The sequence below is a fragment of the Haliotis asinina genome, chromosome 2, assembly GCF_037392515.1.
Source record: "Haliotis asinina isolate JCU_RB_2024 chromosome 2, JCU_Hal_asi_v2, whole genome shotgun sequence".
Lineage (NCBI taxonomy): Eukaryota > Metazoa > Mollusca > Gastropoda > Lepetellida > Haliotidae > Haliotis > Haliotis asinina.
The window spans coordinates 10,398,148-10,415,669 of NC_090281.1; the positions used below are offsets into that span (position 1 = coordinate 10,398,148).

At 42.9% G+C, this 17,522-nt stretch overlaps 8 non-coding genes and 2 pseudogenes across 8 annotated transcripts; all 10 read left to right on the top strand.

Moving 5' to 3' along the window:
* The first annotated feature begins 602 nt into the window (after window positions 1-602).
* Window positions 603-795, top strand: LOC137275061 (U2 spliceosomal RNA). Its single transcript, XR_010956386.1, has one exon. It is a non-coding gene; the product is annotated as a U2 spliceosomal RNA (small nuclear RNA).
* A 984-nt stretch (window positions 796-1,779) lies between these two features.
* LOC137275072 (U2 spliceosomal RNA) lies at window positions 1,780-1,972 on the top strand. The gene has a single exon (XR_010956397.1). It is a non-coding gene; the product is annotated as a U2 spliceosomal RNA (small nuclear RNA).
* A 984-nt stretch (window positions 1,973-2,956) lies between these two features.
* LOC137275084 (U2 spliceosomal RNA) lies at window positions 2,957-3,149 on the top strand. The gene has a single exon (XR_010956408.1). It is a non-coding gene; the product is annotated as a U2 spliceosomal RNA (small nuclear RNA).
* Window positions 3,150-4,133: 984 nt separating this feature from the next.
* Window positions 4,134-4,326, top strand: LOC137275096 (U2 spliceosomal RNA). The gene has a single exon (XR_010956419.1). It is a non-coding gene; the product is annotated as a U2 spliceosomal RNA (small nuclear RNA).
* Window positions 4,327-11,127: 6,801 nt separating this feature from the next.
* LOC137274879 (U2 spliceosomal RNA) lies at window positions 11,128-11,312 on the top strand. The gene has a single exon (XR_010956243.1). It is a non-coding gene; the product is annotated as a U2 spliceosomal RNA (small nuclear RNA).
* A 984-nt stretch (window positions 11,313-12,296) lies between these two features.
* On the top strand, window positions 12,297-12,489 carry LOC137275107 (U2 spliceosomal RNA). Its single transcript, XR_010956430.1, has one exon. It is a non-coding gene; the product is annotated as a U2 spliceosomal RNA (small nuclear RNA).
* A 984-nt stretch (window positions 12,490-13,473) lies between these two features.
* On the top strand, window positions 13,474-13,666 carry LOC137275118 (U2 spliceosomal RNA). Its single transcript, XR_010956441.1, has one exon. It is a non-coding gene; the product is annotated as a U2 spliceosomal RNA (small nuclear RNA).
* Window positions 13,667-14,650: 984 nt separating this feature from the next.
* LOC137275130 (U2 spliceosomal RNA) lies at window positions 14,651-14,843 on the top strand. The gene has a single exon (XR_010956452.1). It is a non-coding gene; the product is annotated as a U2 spliceosomal RNA (small nuclear RNA).
* Window positions 14,844-15,827: 984 nt separating this feature from the next.
* On the top strand, window positions 15,828-16,036 carry LOC137274946 (U2 spliceosomal RNA; annotated as a pseudogene).
* A 1,473-nt stretch (window positions 16,037-17,509) lies between these two features.
* The window catches only part of LOC137274861 (U2 spliceosomal RNA), a 182-nt pseudogene continuing 169 nt past the window's right edge, over window positions 17,510-17,522 (top strand).

The window sequence follows — 17,522 nt, forward strand, 5'->3', positions numbered from 1 at the left end:
TGGTAAGGAAGTACCAGAAGCCTCGGCGCGTTTCTCCCGGGTCAGTTTACATTGAAATTTCAAAGTTTGTTTAACTTTCATTCCATTTCTTAATTAAAACAACATTTCTAACTAAAATTCACCTACCCTAACATTGTTTTGATACGTGAAATGTATTTAAGTTTAGTGGATTTAGTCCACGCGGTCAGTTGCTGTGTTTTTTTTTTCACGCTTGTCTGGGCGCGACTTTCTCAAAGTCGGGACTGCAGAAACTCTTCCAATTGCTGTCCCCACGCCTCGTTCATTAAGCGCCGATCCACAGGCTCATGGCCCTAGCTGCAGGACGTTTTTCCTACGTCGGCCCGACGTTTTAGCGCAAGCGCTGTTTCTTCAAAGAAATAAATAAGGTTATTTACACATTTTGCTGCCTTGACACAAATTGTCGTATTTCACCACAAAGAAGGTCATTTTGGCCGTGGCCCTCGCCCGTGGTCCGAAATTGCGTGTTTTCGTGCGTGTAATTTTGGAGGTGAATATTTTGAAAGAGGGAATGTAAATATCCAGCCCCTTAATGAGATGCTGTGGGTATAGAGGTATTTTGCCGGCGCAAGCCGACAACCGGCATCGCTTCTCGGCCTTTTGGCTAAGATCAAAGTGTAGTATCTGTTCTTATCAGCTTAATATCTGATACGTCTCCTATTGGAGACATCGATATTAAACTGATTTTTGCAACGGGATGAGGTGCCACGGAGCTTGCTCCGCCCTCATCACGGGTTGACCCGGTATTGCAGTACCTCCGGGAATGGCCCACCACTCATAATACAAATTAAAAAATAGAACCCTTAACTTAGCCCTCTCTTTTTCACATTTCATTTCACTTTTTTCATCTCACTTTGCGCCGTCCCCTCCCTTTTCGCGCGTCCGTTTCACTGGAGGCACCATGCAACCACAGCCAAACTGTAGAAATGGACCCATCCACTCAACCACATTGTACTCCGTCCAAACCAAGCCCCGGGAAGTTCCTCAAAGTGATTTATTTTCCACTTGCAGTTGTTTTGTGTCCCCGTATCCAAGGACGTCGGCCATGATGTCGCACGCCGGAAATTACGTCGTAGACAATCACACCCTCACAACCACATTCTGCCCCGTCGATAACACACGTCTTAAGCGCCAGCTAACCCTAGAAAGTGTTTTCAAGTGGTAAGGAAGTACCAGAAGCCTCGGCGCGTTTCTCCCGGGTCAGTTTACATTGAAATTTCAAAGTTTGTTTAACTTTCATTCCATTTCTTAATTAAAACAACATTTCTAACTAAAATTCACCTACCCTAACATTGTTTTGATACGTGAAATGTATTTAAGTTTAGTGGATTTAGTCCACGCGGTCAGTTGCTGTGTTTTTTTTTTCACGCTTGTCTGGGCGCGACTTTCTCAAAGTCGGGACTGCAGAAACTCTTCCAATTGCTGTCCCCACGCCTCGTTCATTAAGCGCCGATCCACAGGCTCATGGCCCTAGCTGCAGGACGTTTTTCCTACGTCGGCCCGACGTTTTAGCGCAAGCGCTGTTTCTTCAAAGAAATAAATAAGGTTATTTACACATTTTGCTGCCTTGACACAAATTGTCGTATTTCACCACAAAGAAGGTCATTTTGGCCGTGGCCCTCGCCCGTGGTCCGAAATTGCGTGTTTTCGTGCGTGTAATTTTGGAGGTGAATATTTTGAAAGAGGGAATGTAAATATCCAGCCCCTTAATGAGATGCTGTGGGTATAGAGGTATTTTGCCGGCGCAAGCCGACAACCGGCATCGCTTCTCGGCCTTTTGGCTAAGATCAAAGTGTAGTATCTGTTCTTATCAGCTTAATATCTGATACGTCTCCTATTGGAGACATCGATATTAAACTGATTTTTGCAACGGGATGAGGTGCCACGGAGCTTGCTCCGCCCTCATCACGGGTTGACCCGGTATTGCAGTACCTCCGGGAATGGCCCACCACTCATAATACAAATTAAAAAATAGAACCCTTAACTTAGCCCTCTCTTTTTCACATTTCATTTCACTTTTTTCATCTCACTTTGCGCCGTCCCCTCCCTTTTCGCGCGTCCGTTTCACTGGAGGCACCATGCAACCACAGCCAAACTGTAGAAATGGACCCATCCACTCAACCACATTGTACTCCGTCCAAACCAAGCCCCGGGAAGTTCCTCAAAGTGATTTATTTTCCACTTGCAGTTGTTTTGTGTCCCCGTATCCAAGGACGTCGGCCATGATGTCGCACGCCGGAAATTACGTCGTAGACAATCACACCCTCACAACCACATTCTGCCCCGTCGATAACACACGTCTTAAGCGCCAGCTAACCCTAGAAAGTGTTTTCAAGTGGTAAGGAAGTACCAGAAGCCTCGGCGCGTTTCTCCCGGGTCAGTTTACATTGAAATTTCAAAGTTTGTTTAACTTTCATTCCATTTCTTAATTAAAACAACATTTCTAACTAAAATTCACCTACCCTAACATTGTTTTGATACGTGAAATGTATTTAAGTTTAGTGGATTTAGTCCACGCGGTCAGTTGCTGTGTTTTTTTTTTCACGCTTGTCTGGGCGCGACTTTCTCAAAGTCGGGACTGCAGAAACTCTTCCAATTGCTGTCCCCACGCCTCGTTCATTAAGCGCCGATCCACAGGCTCATGGCCCTAGCTGCAGGACGTTTTTCCTACGTCGGCCCGACGTTTTAGCGCAAGCGCTGTTTCTTCAAAGAAATAAATAAGGTTATTTACACATTTTGCTGCCTTGACACAAATTGTCGTATTTCACCACAAAGAAGGTCATTTTGGCCGTGGCCCTCGCCCGTGGTCCGAAATTGCGTGTTTTCGTGCGTGTAATTTTGGAGGTGAATATTTTGAAAGAGGGAATGTAAATATCCAGCCCCTTAATGAGATGCTGTGGGTATAGAGGTATTTTGCCGGCGCAAGCCGACAACCGGCATCGCTTCTCGGCCTTTTGGCTAAGATCAAAGTGTAGTATCTGTTCTTATCAGCTTAATATCTGATACGTCTCCTATTGGAGACATCGATATTAAACTGATTTTTGCAACGGGATGAGGTGCCACGGAGCTTGCTCCGCCCTCATCACGGGTTGACCCGGTATTGCAGTACCTCCGGGAATGGCCCACCACTCATAATACAAATTAAAAAATAGAACCCTTAACTTAGCCCTCTCTTTTTCACATTTCATTTCACTTTTTTCATCTCACTTTGCGCCGTCCCCTCCCTTTTCGCGCGTCCGTTTCACTGGAGGCACCATGCAACCACAGCCAAACTGTAGAAATGGACCCATCCACTCAACCACATTGTACTCCGTCCAAACCAAGCCCCGGGAAGTTCCTCAAAGTGATTTATTTTCCACTTGCAGTTGTTTTGTGTCCCCGTATCCAAGGACGTCGGCCATGATGTCGCACGCCGGAAATTACGTCGTAGACAATCACACCCTCACAACCACATTCTGCCCCGTCGATAACACACGTCTTAAGCGCCAGCTAACCCTAGAAAGTGTTTTCAAGTGGTAAGGAAGTACCAGAAGCCTCGGCGCGTTTCTCCCGGGTCAGTTTACATTGAAATTTCAAAGTTTGTTTAACTTTCATTCCATTTCTTAATTAAAACAACATTTCTAACTAAAATTCACCTACCCTAACATTGTTTTGATACGTGAAATGTATTTAAGTTTAGTGGATTTAGTCCACGCGGTCAGTTGCTGTGTTTTTTTTTTCACGCTTGTCTGGGCGCGACTTTCTCAAAGTCGGGACTGCAGAAACTCTTCCAATTGCTGTCCCCACGCCTCGTTCATTAAGCGCCGATCCACAGGCTCATGGCCCTAGCTGCAGGACGTTTTTCCTACGTCGGCCCGACGTTTTAGCGCAAGCGCTGTTTCTTCAAAGAAATAAATAAGGTTATTTACACATTTTGCTGCCTTGACACAAATTGTCGTATTTCACCACAAAGAAGGTCATTTTGGCCGTGGCCCTCGCCCGTGGTCCGAAATTGCGTGTTTTCGTGCGTGTAATTTTGGAGGTGAATATTTTGAAAGAGGGAATGTAAATATCCAGCCCCTTAATGAGATGCTGTGGGTATAGAGGTATTTTGCCGGCGCAAGCCGACAACCGGCATCGCTTCTCGGCCTTTTGGCTAAGATCAAAGTGTAGTATCTGTTCTTATCAGCTTAATATCTGATACGTCTCCTATTGGAGACATCGATATTAAACTGATTTTTGCAACGGGATGAGGTGCCACGGAGCTTGCTCCGCCCTCATCACGGGTTGACCCGGTATTGCAGTACCTCCGGGAATGGCCCACCACTCATAATACAAATTAAAAAATAGAACCCTTAACTTAGCCCTCTCTTTTTCACATTTCATTTCACTTTTTTCATCTCACTTTGCGCCGTCCCCTCCCTTTTCGCGCGTCCGTTTCACTGGAGGCACCATGCAACCACAGCCAAACTGTAGAAATGGACCCATCCACTCAACCACATTGTACTCCGTCCAAACCAAGCCCCGGGAAGTTCCTCAAAGTGATTTATTTTCCACTTGCAGTTGTTTTGTGTCCCCGTATCCAAGGACGTCGGCCATGATGTCGCACGCCGGAAATTACGTCGTAGACAATCACACCCTCACAACCACATTCTGCCCCGTCGATAACACACGTCTTAAGCGCCAGCTAACCCTAGAAAGTGTTTTCAAGTGGTAAGGAAGTACCAGAAGCCTCGGCGCGTTTCTCCCGGGTCAGTTTACATTGAAATTTCAAAGTTTGTTTAACTTTCATTCCATTTCTTAATTAAAACAACATTTCTAACTAAAATTCACCTACCCTAACATTGTTTTGATACGTGAAATGTATTTAAGTTTAGTGGATTTAGTCCACGCGGTCAGTTGCTGTGTTTTTTTTTTCACGCTTGTCTGGGCGCGACTTTCTCAAAGTCGGGACTGCAGAAACTCTTCCAATTGCTGTCCCCACGCCTCGTTCATTAAGCGCCGATCCACAGGCTCATGGCCCTAGCTGCAGGACGTTTTTCCTACGTCGGCCCGACGTTTTAGCGCAAGCGCTGTTTCTTCAAAGAAATAAATAAGGTTATTTACACATTTTGCTGCCTTGACACAAATTGTCGTATTTCACCACAAAGAAGGTCATTTTGGCCGTGGCCCTCGCCCGTGGTCCGAAATTGCGTGTTTTCGTGCGTGTAATTTTGGAGGTGAATATTTTGAAAGAGGGAATGTAAATATCCAGCCCCTTAATGAGATGCTGTGGGTATAGAGGTATTTTGCCGGCGCAAGCCGACAACCGGCATCGCTTCTCGGCCTTTTGGCTTGCGATCTATTGTTCAGTGGAAGCGATCTTTACGGTATATCATTAAGGTGATATTGAACATTGTTGATTGAATTTTTCTTTCCAGATCTACGGGCGGGCATCAGACACATAGTGTTTGTGTGACCTTTGGTCTCCCCCCACTTGCTGTCACCATGGCTTACAGTGCTGCCACAGTCCTGCCTCCAGTGCCGACCAAGTTCCTGGATAAAAGGAAAGCTGCATTAACGGTACGTGTGAAGTCAGTAATCAGAAACTTTGACAGGGAGGCAATACTAGATATCATTCAGTCGGTATCGAACCCAGGAATCCGTGCAAAAGAGGTACTGTCGATCTGGAAGACGGAATCATCTGGTGTATGGTATGTAACCCTTAAGCACGAAAACAGAGTGAGACTCTTATTAACTGCTGGTTCTGTGGTTTACAGGGGGGTGAAAGTGGATTTCACCCCTTATGAAAAAGAGATTATGGACTTGCGGGTGCACTGGTTGCATGACATTGTGTCCGATGCTTTTCTCAGGGATTTCTTTTCCCGTTTTGGAACCGTTATTTCAGTGTCATCCGAGACCATGATTGTGGGAGGGGAACCCATGCAGACTGGCGTCAGGATTGTGCAACTCCAGACAGATTGTGACAAGGCTGCCACCATTCCTTATATCGTCAGGCTGGGAGACAGAATGAGTATGCTGATAACAGCACCAGGTAGGCTGCCTGTTTGTTTACGATGCTACCATTTGGGACATACACGATCTGAATGCCCAAGGAGATATGCCAATCGTGATCAGCAAAAAGACATTAGTGAAAAGGGTGTGGAGGAGCAATCTAAGGAAGCGCCTGATAATGTTGTTGCTGTACATAGTGAGCCAGGTCACGTGATGGCTGATAGAGAGAATGAGGTAGATGAATCTGAGAATGTAATGGTTATTCAGAGTCAGGGCCAGAGTCAGGAAGAGAGTGACGCAGATAAAGACGTTGAAAAGCAGGGTGTTGCTAAAAGCTATGCTGCAGCTGCCTCAGTGCCTGCTCTTGAATTGATGGATTCTCAGGACACTGATAATCTATTAGCTAGTATAAGTTCCCAGTCATGGCAGGAAGTGAATAGATCGAAACATCGTTCGAGATCAGTGACACGTGGGTCCTCGTCGGGGAAAAAACAAAGGCTATCGTCCATTCCTTTGGGTGTGGCTGATGCCGCTGCTGTTGCAGTTACGCGTTCCCCGACGGGACCTCATCGTGCTGAGCGAGTGATAGCCAGTAAGCGGGACCCCCCGTAAAGTGCGCAAGTGTGTGAGCGAACTTCAGATAACGACCAAGCAATGTCCATCGCTAAACGAGCTAGACTACTGAAATTAACATTGTTTGCATGGTTCTCCCTGTGTGGGGAGTGTTCGGATCTTTCGATTAATGTTTATACTATTGTGTATTTTAAGAGGGTTTCTTTCACTTGGTTGGAATTAGTAACTGATGCATTATGGGTAAATTTTGTCTTTGAAGTATTTGCTTTGTACAAAACTTGGCCACAGCTCATTTGCATATTACTTGGTTTTCATTGTTTTTTGAAGGTTTTGGGCCTTTTACGGGTAAGAATTAAGTGCACTGTGTTGCTTGAATATTTATGGTTTAATTTATGGAATGTTTCATGTTGTCATTTTGTCTTTTTGATGTTTGTTTTTACATGTGAATCTAGTAAATAATATGTGTATAGCTGCAATATATTTTACGTACGCTTCTGTCATTTCCTACTCATCACACATCATGTATAATTTTGTCTCAATCAACTGTAATGGTCTTCTTAATAATTCTTCAAAGTTAGATTTACTTGCTGATTCTTTTGTTAATGATAGCATTGATTTTTTATTTCTTCAAGAGACTCATGTTTACAATCTAAGGTTAGCTAAATTGTTCGAATCTAAATTTCAGGGGAAAGCATTCTGGAGCTTTGGGAGTAATTTCAGTCGTGGGGTAGGGTTTATTGTGTCTTCTAAGGTTAATTTCGTTGTTGATTTCTTTTATTTTGATGTGGAGGGAAGGCTACTTGTTGTTGATTTATCTATTGATGGGCATGGTGTCAGATTTATAAATGTTTATGCTCCGAATGTTGATGCAGATCGAGTTGAATTTTTTAGGACTATTGCTAAGTATTTAGTTACTAGTAGGTATATTATTTTAGGAGGGGATTTTAATTGTGTTTTAAATATGCAATTGGATAAAGTTGGGGGTAGGACTTTGGTTCAGGCTGGGTCAAATATTATTAAACAATGGGTTTCTGATTTTTCTATTTTTGATGTGTATCGCTCCAAGTTTCCTGGTTCTGTGGCGGTTTCCTGGCGCAACTCAGCCGGCGTTGGATCTCGTCTGGACCGGTTCTATATTTCTTCTACTCTGCGCTGTACACTTGAGACTGTAGATATATCTCCTTGTTCCTTTTCTGACCATGACTATGTGTCATTTAAGCTAAGGGATTTTGCTGGCATAAGTTTTGGCCCGGGGTATTTCAAATTTAATAATTCATTATTAGATAACTCATTCAAGGCTTTATTTCAGGGATTTTGTTTAAATCATATTCCTCCCTTAAATTCTATTACTTTAGACTGGTGGGATGCCTTCAAGTTGGAAATTCGTTCATTTGTTAAATTGTATGCTCAAGTATGTAAGTCACAAAGGGCATCTCTTCATAATGATTTAATTAAACAATACAGAAACTTGTGTCAAGCTGAATCTCTACGTCCTGGGCTTTATTGTGACCAAATTGCGGCTGTAAAGAAACAACTCAATGATTTGGAAATATTGGAATTTAAAGGTCGTCTAGTTCGTTCCAAGGCTAAGGACCTTGAAAATGGTGAAAAACCTTCCAGTTATTTCTTACGCAAGGAAGCACAGAGAGGTAAAAAGAAAACTATTTCTTCAATTTTAGATTCGTTTGGCAATAAAGTAAGTACCTCTCGTGAAATCATGGGCGTTTTTGTTGATTTTTATAGCGAATTGTTTGGCTATGAGCCCATTGATGAGGAAATTTGCAATCAATTCCTTGCTGATTTACCGGCGCTTCATTCGGATGATTCGGCTTCACTGGAAGGGGAGATAACTCGTGATGAAATTCTAAAGACCCTTAAGGCTATGGAGAATAATAAGTCTCCGGGTCCGGACGGGCTTACTAAGGAGTTTTATGTTTATAATTTTGATGTTCTTGGTGATGTACTTCTCCGTGTTATTCAGTTGTCTTTTCAGGAAACTTCCCTACCTGAATCATCTAAAACTTCTTATATTTCTCTCTTGTGTAAAGACATTAATAATGCTGATAATGTTCGTAACTGGCGTCCCATTTCTTTATTAAATGTTGATGTCAAAATTATTTCTAAATTATTATGCACACGTTTAGGCAATGTTATAGGTAGTATCGTGCATTTAGATCAAACTTGTGCTGTTCCTGGCCGATCTATTCAAGATAACTGCCATTTAATTCGCAATGTGTTGGATTATGTGGATCAAAAAGATCTACCTTGTGCCTTTATCAGTTTAGACCAAGAGAAGGCATTTGATCGGGTCTCTCATGAGTTTTTGTTTAAAGTGCTGGACGCTTTTGGCTTTGGTCCAAATTTTAAAAAATGGGTAAAAATTTTATATCAGGACATATCTAGTGCGCTTATAATTAACCAACACATTTCAAAATCATTTCCTGTAACGAGGTCTGTCCGACAGGGATGTGGCTTGTCTCCATCTCTGTATGTATTAGCACTGGAGCCTTTACTCTGTTATATAAGAAAAAATTCAAAAATCATAGGGCTTTCTTTACCAGGCATTGATGATTCAGCAAAAATATCTGCCTTTGCTGATGATGGGCTTGGTTTTTGTACAACTGACGCTTCAATTGGCCACCTTTTGGCAGCATATTCTTGTTATGGTAAAGCGTCAGGCTCCAAATTGAATCTTGCAAAAACTCATGGCATTTTTGTTGGCAAATGGCGTTCAAGATCGGACCACCCTTTCGGTATTTCTTGGATTGAGCAGTCAAAAATAGTTGGAATTGTAACAGGCAAGAATGTCAATGTAGACGATCAGTTACATCCTATATTATCTAAATTTCGTTCAGTTTTAAACGGTGCGAAGGGACGTTCAATTTCTATTTTTGGTAAATCTACTGTGTGCAATATTATGGCTTTATCTAAATTTTGGTACCGTGGGGCAGTAACTATATATTCAAAACATTATGTCGACCTTTTTCAGAGGGAGACTTTTCGGTTTATTTGGCAATCCACTGCTGAACCTATTCGGAGGTCTGTGTGCTATAAATCTACTTTAGATGGGGGTTTGGGTGTAGTACACATCCAATCAAAATTATATTCTTTTTATCTAAGGCACATTCAAAATCTTTTACTTAATTCCTCAGCTAAGTGGACATTTTTTGCAAAATATTGGTTAGGAATGTCTTTACGCCACTATTGTTCTACTTTTGCTTCACTATTATTTCCACACTCTGAGACGATGCCACAATTCTATCAGACGTGCTTATTGGCTGTAAGACAGTTTGAAGCTGTTAATTCAAATTATCTGATAGATATGTTTCGGTTTACTTCAAAACAGTTCTATTCTTGCTTATTACAAACTGTTGTTGAAAATAAAGTTGAAACGTTGTATCCACGTATTCCTTTTCGGCAGGTTTGGCTTAATTTGCATAATTCCTTCGTGGATCCACTTTCGAAATCGGTCAATTATCGTCTCATCTATGATTCTCTCCCCTTGGGGTATACTCTCTATACTCGGGGAATGTCTGTCTCTCCTAACTGTCCACTCTGTCGTATAGCAATAGAGACTTCTGACCATCTCTTCATCTATTGCCCGTGTGTGGATGTTTTATGGGATATCGTTTTCCAGTGGTTAGATCAATTGTCATTTGGTTTATTAAAACGATCTAACGAGGTCATTCGATTTAATTTGGTTCCCAAAATTCCAAATTCTTATCAAAAATCAATGTGCATTTACCTTTTAACTTTGGCAAAGTATACCATTTGGCTTGTTCGGAATTCTAATAAATTTGAGCACACAAAATTAAATGGGAATGATATCATGTTGCGTTTTCTGTGTTTCCTTAGGACACGTGTCAAGGTTGACTTTTGTCGCTTTCCATTATCTATCTTTTCTAAATATTGGCTGTTTTCTTCCATCTTTTGCAAAATCAATGCTAATCATTCATTAGAATTATGTATATAACTTCATGTGTAAGCATGTAACGTTCTGGTGTAACCTCTTATATAAAGTATGTTTTATATTGTATATATTTATGTATTTTGTTTGTGCATGTAGCCAGTAAGGCACCTTTTGTATTAGTTTTACATGTAAGTTCTTATATGTTGCATGCTGCCAGAGATTGGCATTTTTTATGTTTGTATACGTGTGATTCTACATATTGATGTTATGCATGTTGTATGTGTATTATATGTATTATGGCAAAATTGTATATAGTATGTATGTGCTTGTGATGAGTAGTTGAGCTGTACATGTTGTGTGTTTTGTTCATATGTCTTGAATGTATGAATTAATCATTTGTTTCTGAAGCCAGACTAAGGCAAACCTATTTGTATATTTTACGTGTGTTTCATTTATGTTTGCTTCTTTTACTTTTTTCCTTATGTATTGTATAAAGTATTACTGTTCAGTTTGCATGTAGCCGGATGTGGCACTTCTTTTCCTCTTTAGTTCATTTTATGTTAGCGCTGCAGGGCATAACTCTTTGTTGTGATATTCTTTTAGGCCGCCCTGCAGCGACCGCGCTGTCCGCGCCTGTAAAATTCTTTTATGTATTAAATTTTATCAAAAAGAAAAAAAAAAGTATCTGTTCTTATCAGCTTAATATCTGATACGTCTCCTATTGGAGACATCGATATTAAACTGATTTTTGCAACGGGATGAGGTGCCACGGAGCTTGCTCCGCCCTCATCACGGGTTGACCCGGTATTGCAGTACCTCCGGGAATGGCCCACCACTCATAATACAAATTAAAAAATAGAACCCTTAACTTAGCCCTCTCTTTTTCACATTTCATTTCACTTTTTTCATCTCACTTTGCGCCGTCCCCTCCCTTTTCGCGCGTCCGTTTCACTGGAGGCACCATGCAACCACAGCCAAACTGTAGAAATGGACCCATCCACTCAACCACATTGTACTCCGTCCAAACCAAGCCCCGGGAAGTTCCTCAAAGTGATTTATTTTCCACTTGCAGTTGTTTTGTGTCCCCGTATCCAAGGACGTCGGCCATGATGTCGCACGCCGGAAATTACGTCGTAGACAATCACACCCTCACAACCACATTCTGCCCCGTCGATAACACACGTCTTAAGCGCCAGCTAACCCTAGAAAGTGTTTTCAAGTGGTAAGGAAGTACCAGAAGCCTCGGCGCGTTTCTCCCGGGTCAGTTTACATTGAAATTTCAAAGTTTGTTTAACTTTCATTCCATTTCTTAATTAAAACAACATTTCTAACTAAAATTCACCTACCCTAACATTGTTTTGATACGTGAAATGTATTTAAGTTTAGTGGATTTAGTCCACGCGGTCAGTTGCTGTGTTTTTTTTTTCACGCTTGTCTGGGCGCGACTTTCTCAAAGTCGGGACTGCAGAAACTCTTCCAATTGCTGTCCCCACGCCTCGTTCATTAAGCGCCGATCCACAGGCTCATGGCCCTAGCTGCAGGACGTTTTTCCTACGTCGGCCCGACGTTTTAGCGCAAGCGCTGTTTCTTCAAAGAAATAAATAAGGTTATTTACACATTTTGCTGCCTTGACACAAATTGTCGTATTTCACCACAAAGAAGGTCATTTTGGCCGTGGCCCTCGCCCGTGGTCCGAAATTGCGTGTTTTCGTGCGTGTAATTTTGGAGGTGAATATTTTGAAAGAGGGAATGTAAATATCCAGCCCCTTAATGAGATGCTGTGGGTATAGAGGTATTTTGCCGGCGCAAGCCGACAACCGGCATCGCTTCTCGGCCTTTTGGCTAAGATCAAAGTGTAGTATCTGTTCTTATCAGCTTAATATCTGATACGTCTCCTATTGGAGACATCGATATTAAACTGATTTTTGCAACGGGATGAGGTGCCACGGAGCTTGCTCCGCCCTCATCACGGGTTGACCCGGTATTGCAGTACCTCCGGGAATGGCCCACCACTCATAATACAAATTAAAAAATAGAACCCTTAACTTAGCCCTCTCTTTTTCACATTTCATTTCACTTTTTTCATCTCACTTTGCGCCGTCCCCTCCCTTTTCGCGCGTCCGTTTCACTGGAGGCACCATGCAACCACAGCCAAACTGTAGAAATGGACCCATCCACTCAACCACATTGTACTCCGTCCAAACCAAGCCCCGGGAAGTTCCTCAAAGTGATTTATTTTCCACTTGCAGTTGTTTTGTGTCCCCGTATCCAAGGACGTCGGCCATGATGTCGCACGCCGGAAATTACGTCGTAGACAATCACACCCTCACAACCACATTCTGCCCCGTCGATAACACACGTCTTAAGCGCCAGCTAACCCTAGAAAGTGTTTTCAAGTGGTAAGGAAGTACCAGAAGCCTCGGCGCGTTTCTCCCGGGTCAGTTTACATTGAAATTTCAAAGTTTGTTTAACTTTCATTCCATTTCTTAATTAAAACAACATTTCTAACTAAAATTCACCTACCCTAACATTGTTTTGATACGTGAAATGTATTTAAGTTTAGTGGATTTAGTCCACGCGGTCAGTTGCTGTGTTTTTTTTTTCACGCTTGTCTGGGCGCGACTTTCTCAAAGTCGGGACTGCAGAAACTCTTCCAATTGCTGTCCCCACGCCTCGTTCATTAAGCGCCGATCCACAGGCTCATGGCCCTAGCTGCAGGACGTTTTTCCTACGTCGGCCCGACGTTTTAGCGCAAGCGCTGTTTCTTCAAAGAAATAAATAAGGTTATTTACACATTTTGCTGCCTTGACACAAATTGTCGTATTTCACCACAAAGAAGGTCATTTTGGCCGTGGCCCTCGCCCGTGGTCCGAAATTGCGTGTTTTCGTGCGTGTAATTTTGGAGGTGAATATTTTGAAAGAGGGAATGTAAATATCCAGCCCCTTAATGAGATGCTGTGGGTATAGAGGTATTTTGCCGGCGCAAGCCGACAACCGGCATCGCTTCTCGGCCTTTTGGCTAAGATCAAAGTGTAGTATCTGTTCTTATCAGCTTAATATCTGATACGTCTCCTATTGGAGACATCGATATTAAACTGATTTTTGCAACGGGATGAGGTGCCACGGAGCTTGCTCCGCCCTCATCACGGGTTGACCCGGTATTGCAGTACCTCCGGGAATGGCCCACCACTCATAATACAAATTAAAAAATAGAACCCTTAACTTAGCCCTCTCTTTTTCACATTTCATTTCACTTTTTTCATCTCACTTTGCGCCGTCCCCTCCCTTTTCGCGCGTCCGTTTCACTGGAGGCACCATGCAACCACAGCCAAACTGTAGAAATGGACCCATCCACTCAACCACATTGTACTCCGTCCAAACCAAGCCCCGGGAAGTTCCTCAAAGTGATTTATTTTCCACTTGCAGTTGTTTTGTGTCCCCGTATCCAAGGACGTCGGCCATGATGTCGCACGCCGGAAATTACGTCGTAGACAATCACACCCTCACAACCACATTCTGCCCCGTCGATAACACACGTCTTAAGCGCCAGCTAACCCTAGAAAGTGTTTTCAAGTGGTAAGGAAGTACCAGAAGCCTCGGCGCGTTTCTCCCGGGTCAGTTTACATTGAAATTTCAAAGTTTGTTTAACTTTCATTCCATTTCTTAATTAAAACAACATTTCTAACTAAAATTCACCTACCCTAACATTGTTTTGATACGTGAAATGTATTTAAGTTTAGTGGATTTAGTCCACGCGGTCAGTTGCTGTGTTTTTTTTTTCACGCTTGTCTGGGCGCGACTTTCTCAAAGTCGGGACTGCAGAAACTCTTCCAATTGCTGTCCCCACGCCTCGTTCATTAAGCGCCGATCCACAGGCTCATGGCCCTAGCTGCAGGACGTTTTTCCTACGTCGGCCCGACGTTTTAGCGCAAGCGCTGTTTCTTCAAAGAAATAAATAAGGTTATTTACACATTTTGCTGCCTTGACACAAATTGTCGTATTTCACCACAAAGAAGGTCATTTTGGCCGTGGCCCTCGCCCGTGGTCCGAAATTGCGTGTTTTCGTGCGTGTAATTTTGGAGGTGAATATTTTGAAAGAGGGAATGTAAATATCCAGCCCCTTAATGAGATGCTGTGGGTATAGAGGTATTTTGCCGGCGCAAGCCGACAACCGGCATCGCTTCTCGGCCTTTTGGCTAAGATCAAAGTGTAGTATCTGTTCTTATCAGCTTAATATCTGATACGTCTCCTATTGGAGACATCGATATTAAACTGATTTTTGCAACGGGATGAGGTGCCACGGAGCTTGCTCCGCCCTCATCACGGGTTGACCCGGTATTGCAGTACCTCCGGGAATGGCCCACCACTCATAATACAAATTAAAAAATAGAACCCTTAACTTAGCCCTCTCTTTTTCACATTTCATTTCACTTTTTTCATCTCACTTTGCGCCGTCCCCTCCCTTTTCGCGCGTCCGTTTCACTGGAGGCACCATGCAACCACAGCCAAACTGTAGAAATGGACCCATCCACTCAACCACATTGTACTCCGTCCAAACCAAGCCCCGGGAAGTTCCTCAAAGTGATTTATTTTCCACTTGCAGTTGTTTTGTGTCCCCGTATCCAAGGACGTCGGCCATGATGTCGCACGCCGGAAATTACGTCGTAGACAATCACACCCTCACAACCACATTCTGCCCCGTCGATAACACACGTCTTAAGCGCCAGCTAACCCTAGAAAGTGTTTTCAAGTGGTAAGGAAGTACCAGAAGCCTCGGCGCGTTTCTCCCGGGTCAGTTTACATTGAAATTTCAAAGTTTGTTTAACTTTCATTCCATTTCTTAATTAAAACAACATTTCTAACTAAAATTCACCTACCCTAACATTGTTTTGATACGTGAAATGTATTTAAGTTTAGTGGATTTAGTCCACGCGGTCAGTTGCTGTGTTTTTTTTTTCACGCTTGTCTGGGCGCGACTTTCTCAAAGTCGGGACTGCAGAAACTCTTCCAATTGCTGTCCCCACGCCTCGTTCATTAAGCGCCGATCCACAGGCTCATGGCCCTAGCTGCAGGACGTTTTTCCTACGTCGGCCCGACGTTTTAGCGCAAGCGCTGTTTCTTCAAAGAAATAAATAAGGTTATTTACACATTTTGCTGCCTTGACACAAATTGTCGTATTTCACCACAAAGAAGGTCATTTTGGCCGTGGCCCTCGCCCGTGGTCCGAAATTGCGTGTTTTCGTGCGTGTAATTTTGGAGGTGAATATTTTGAAAGAGGGAATGTAAATATCCAGCCCCTTAATGAGATGCTGTGGGTATAGAGGTATTTTGCCGGCGCAAGCCGACAACCGGCATCGCTTCTCGGCCTTTTGGCTAAGATCAAAGTGTAGTATCTTAGCCAAAAACCCTGACCCGGTCATCTCCTTACGGAGTGTTCAGAGACTCTAGATCTTTATGGCCTTTTGATGTTATTGTGATTATATTTGACTGCTGCTCTTCATTTCACAGATCTACGTGAGGCATCATCTACTTTGTAGTTGTGTGATCTTAAGTGGTCTCCTCACTTTGCCATCATGAGTTACACCGCCGCAGTTAATGAAGGGCCAATTCCAGTGGAGTTTATTGACCAGGATGTTGTCGGTCGAACTCTGAGGATTTATTTGACGGTCAAGGTTTCTTCTACAAGGGAGTTACTTGCTTACCTTAAGAAGAATGTGCCGGAGTTTAACGTGAGCGATTGTCAAGCTGTGTGGAAAACAGAACGGTACGGGAACGTTTACATCACAATGAAGGATCTTAACAGTGCAAAAAGGCTTTTGGATGTACAGTGTGTTTCTGTTGAGCAAGAGAAGATTTATTTTTACAGCTATGGGAAGTACATGGTTTCCTTGAGGGTGCATTGGTTGCACGCCACTGTAAATAGTGCTTTCTTAAAGCACTATTTCTCTCGATATGGAAGAGTGTTAGAGGTGAAGAGGGAGTTTGAGGAGATTGATGGTGTTTGCATCTATTCTGGAGTTCGGATTGTGCGTATGGAATTATTGGAGGAGGAGAAGGAGAGAATACCTCATATTGTCAAGTTTGGTGATAAGCAGAGCATGCTTATTACTGCCCCAGGCAGGATGCCGGTCTGTTTGAAATGCCACGCACATGGACATGTTAGATCCAAGTGTCCTAAGACTGATCAGGTTTCTGTTTCTAAACGGAATGTAGAGGTTGAGCAGGAAGTTGTGAAGGATGTTGTGGAGATTGATTCTGAGGATTCTGAGGATACTGACGACTCGGATATGGAAACAGTGCATTCAGATATAGAGGAGAATACAGAGGAGAGTTCTACGGACAAAAAGCGGAAGTTGACAGATGCTGTTGTGAAAGATCATGAGAGCACTCCAGTGGCAGATAAGAAATCCAGGATGAAGGAAGACACATCTACACCGCCTCTTAGTTGGGCTGAACAGTCAGCTTCATTGGTCGAGGAAGTGAAGAGTGTAGAGAAGGAGGTGTCAGACAGTGTGAAGTTAATTAAGGTGCCGGAACTGTTTGTGACTGCTTGGGCAAAGAAGAACAGGGAGAGGATTAAGAGTAAAAGGCAGGATTGGGACACATTCATTTTTCATGTGAAGCTGGAATGGAAGAAGGAGAAGAACTTATTTGAAGTCATGACCTGTGATAAGGAGATAGAGTCTTGTGTCTCTCAGTATAATGTGAAGCAGAGGACTGTTGTTCGGAAGTGTTTGTTCAGATTGTTGGAAGGAAAGGTGAATCAAAATCAGTCGGACATGATGGGACCAGAAGGTGAATACCTGAAGGAAATCAAGTTAGAGATTCATGCAGGTGAAATACAGTCTTTCTTGGAACCAGTGCTGTGACATTTCCATAGATATTGTACGGACGTTTCAATCAGTGTCATTCTGCCTTTTCATTAATCTACTACTGTTAGAGCTGCCACTTCAATTCTTTTCTTGTGATACATTCTTTTAACAGCTGAAGTGGTAGCTATTGCGCTGTCCGCAATTGTAATTTCGCTGATATTAAATATCTTATCAAA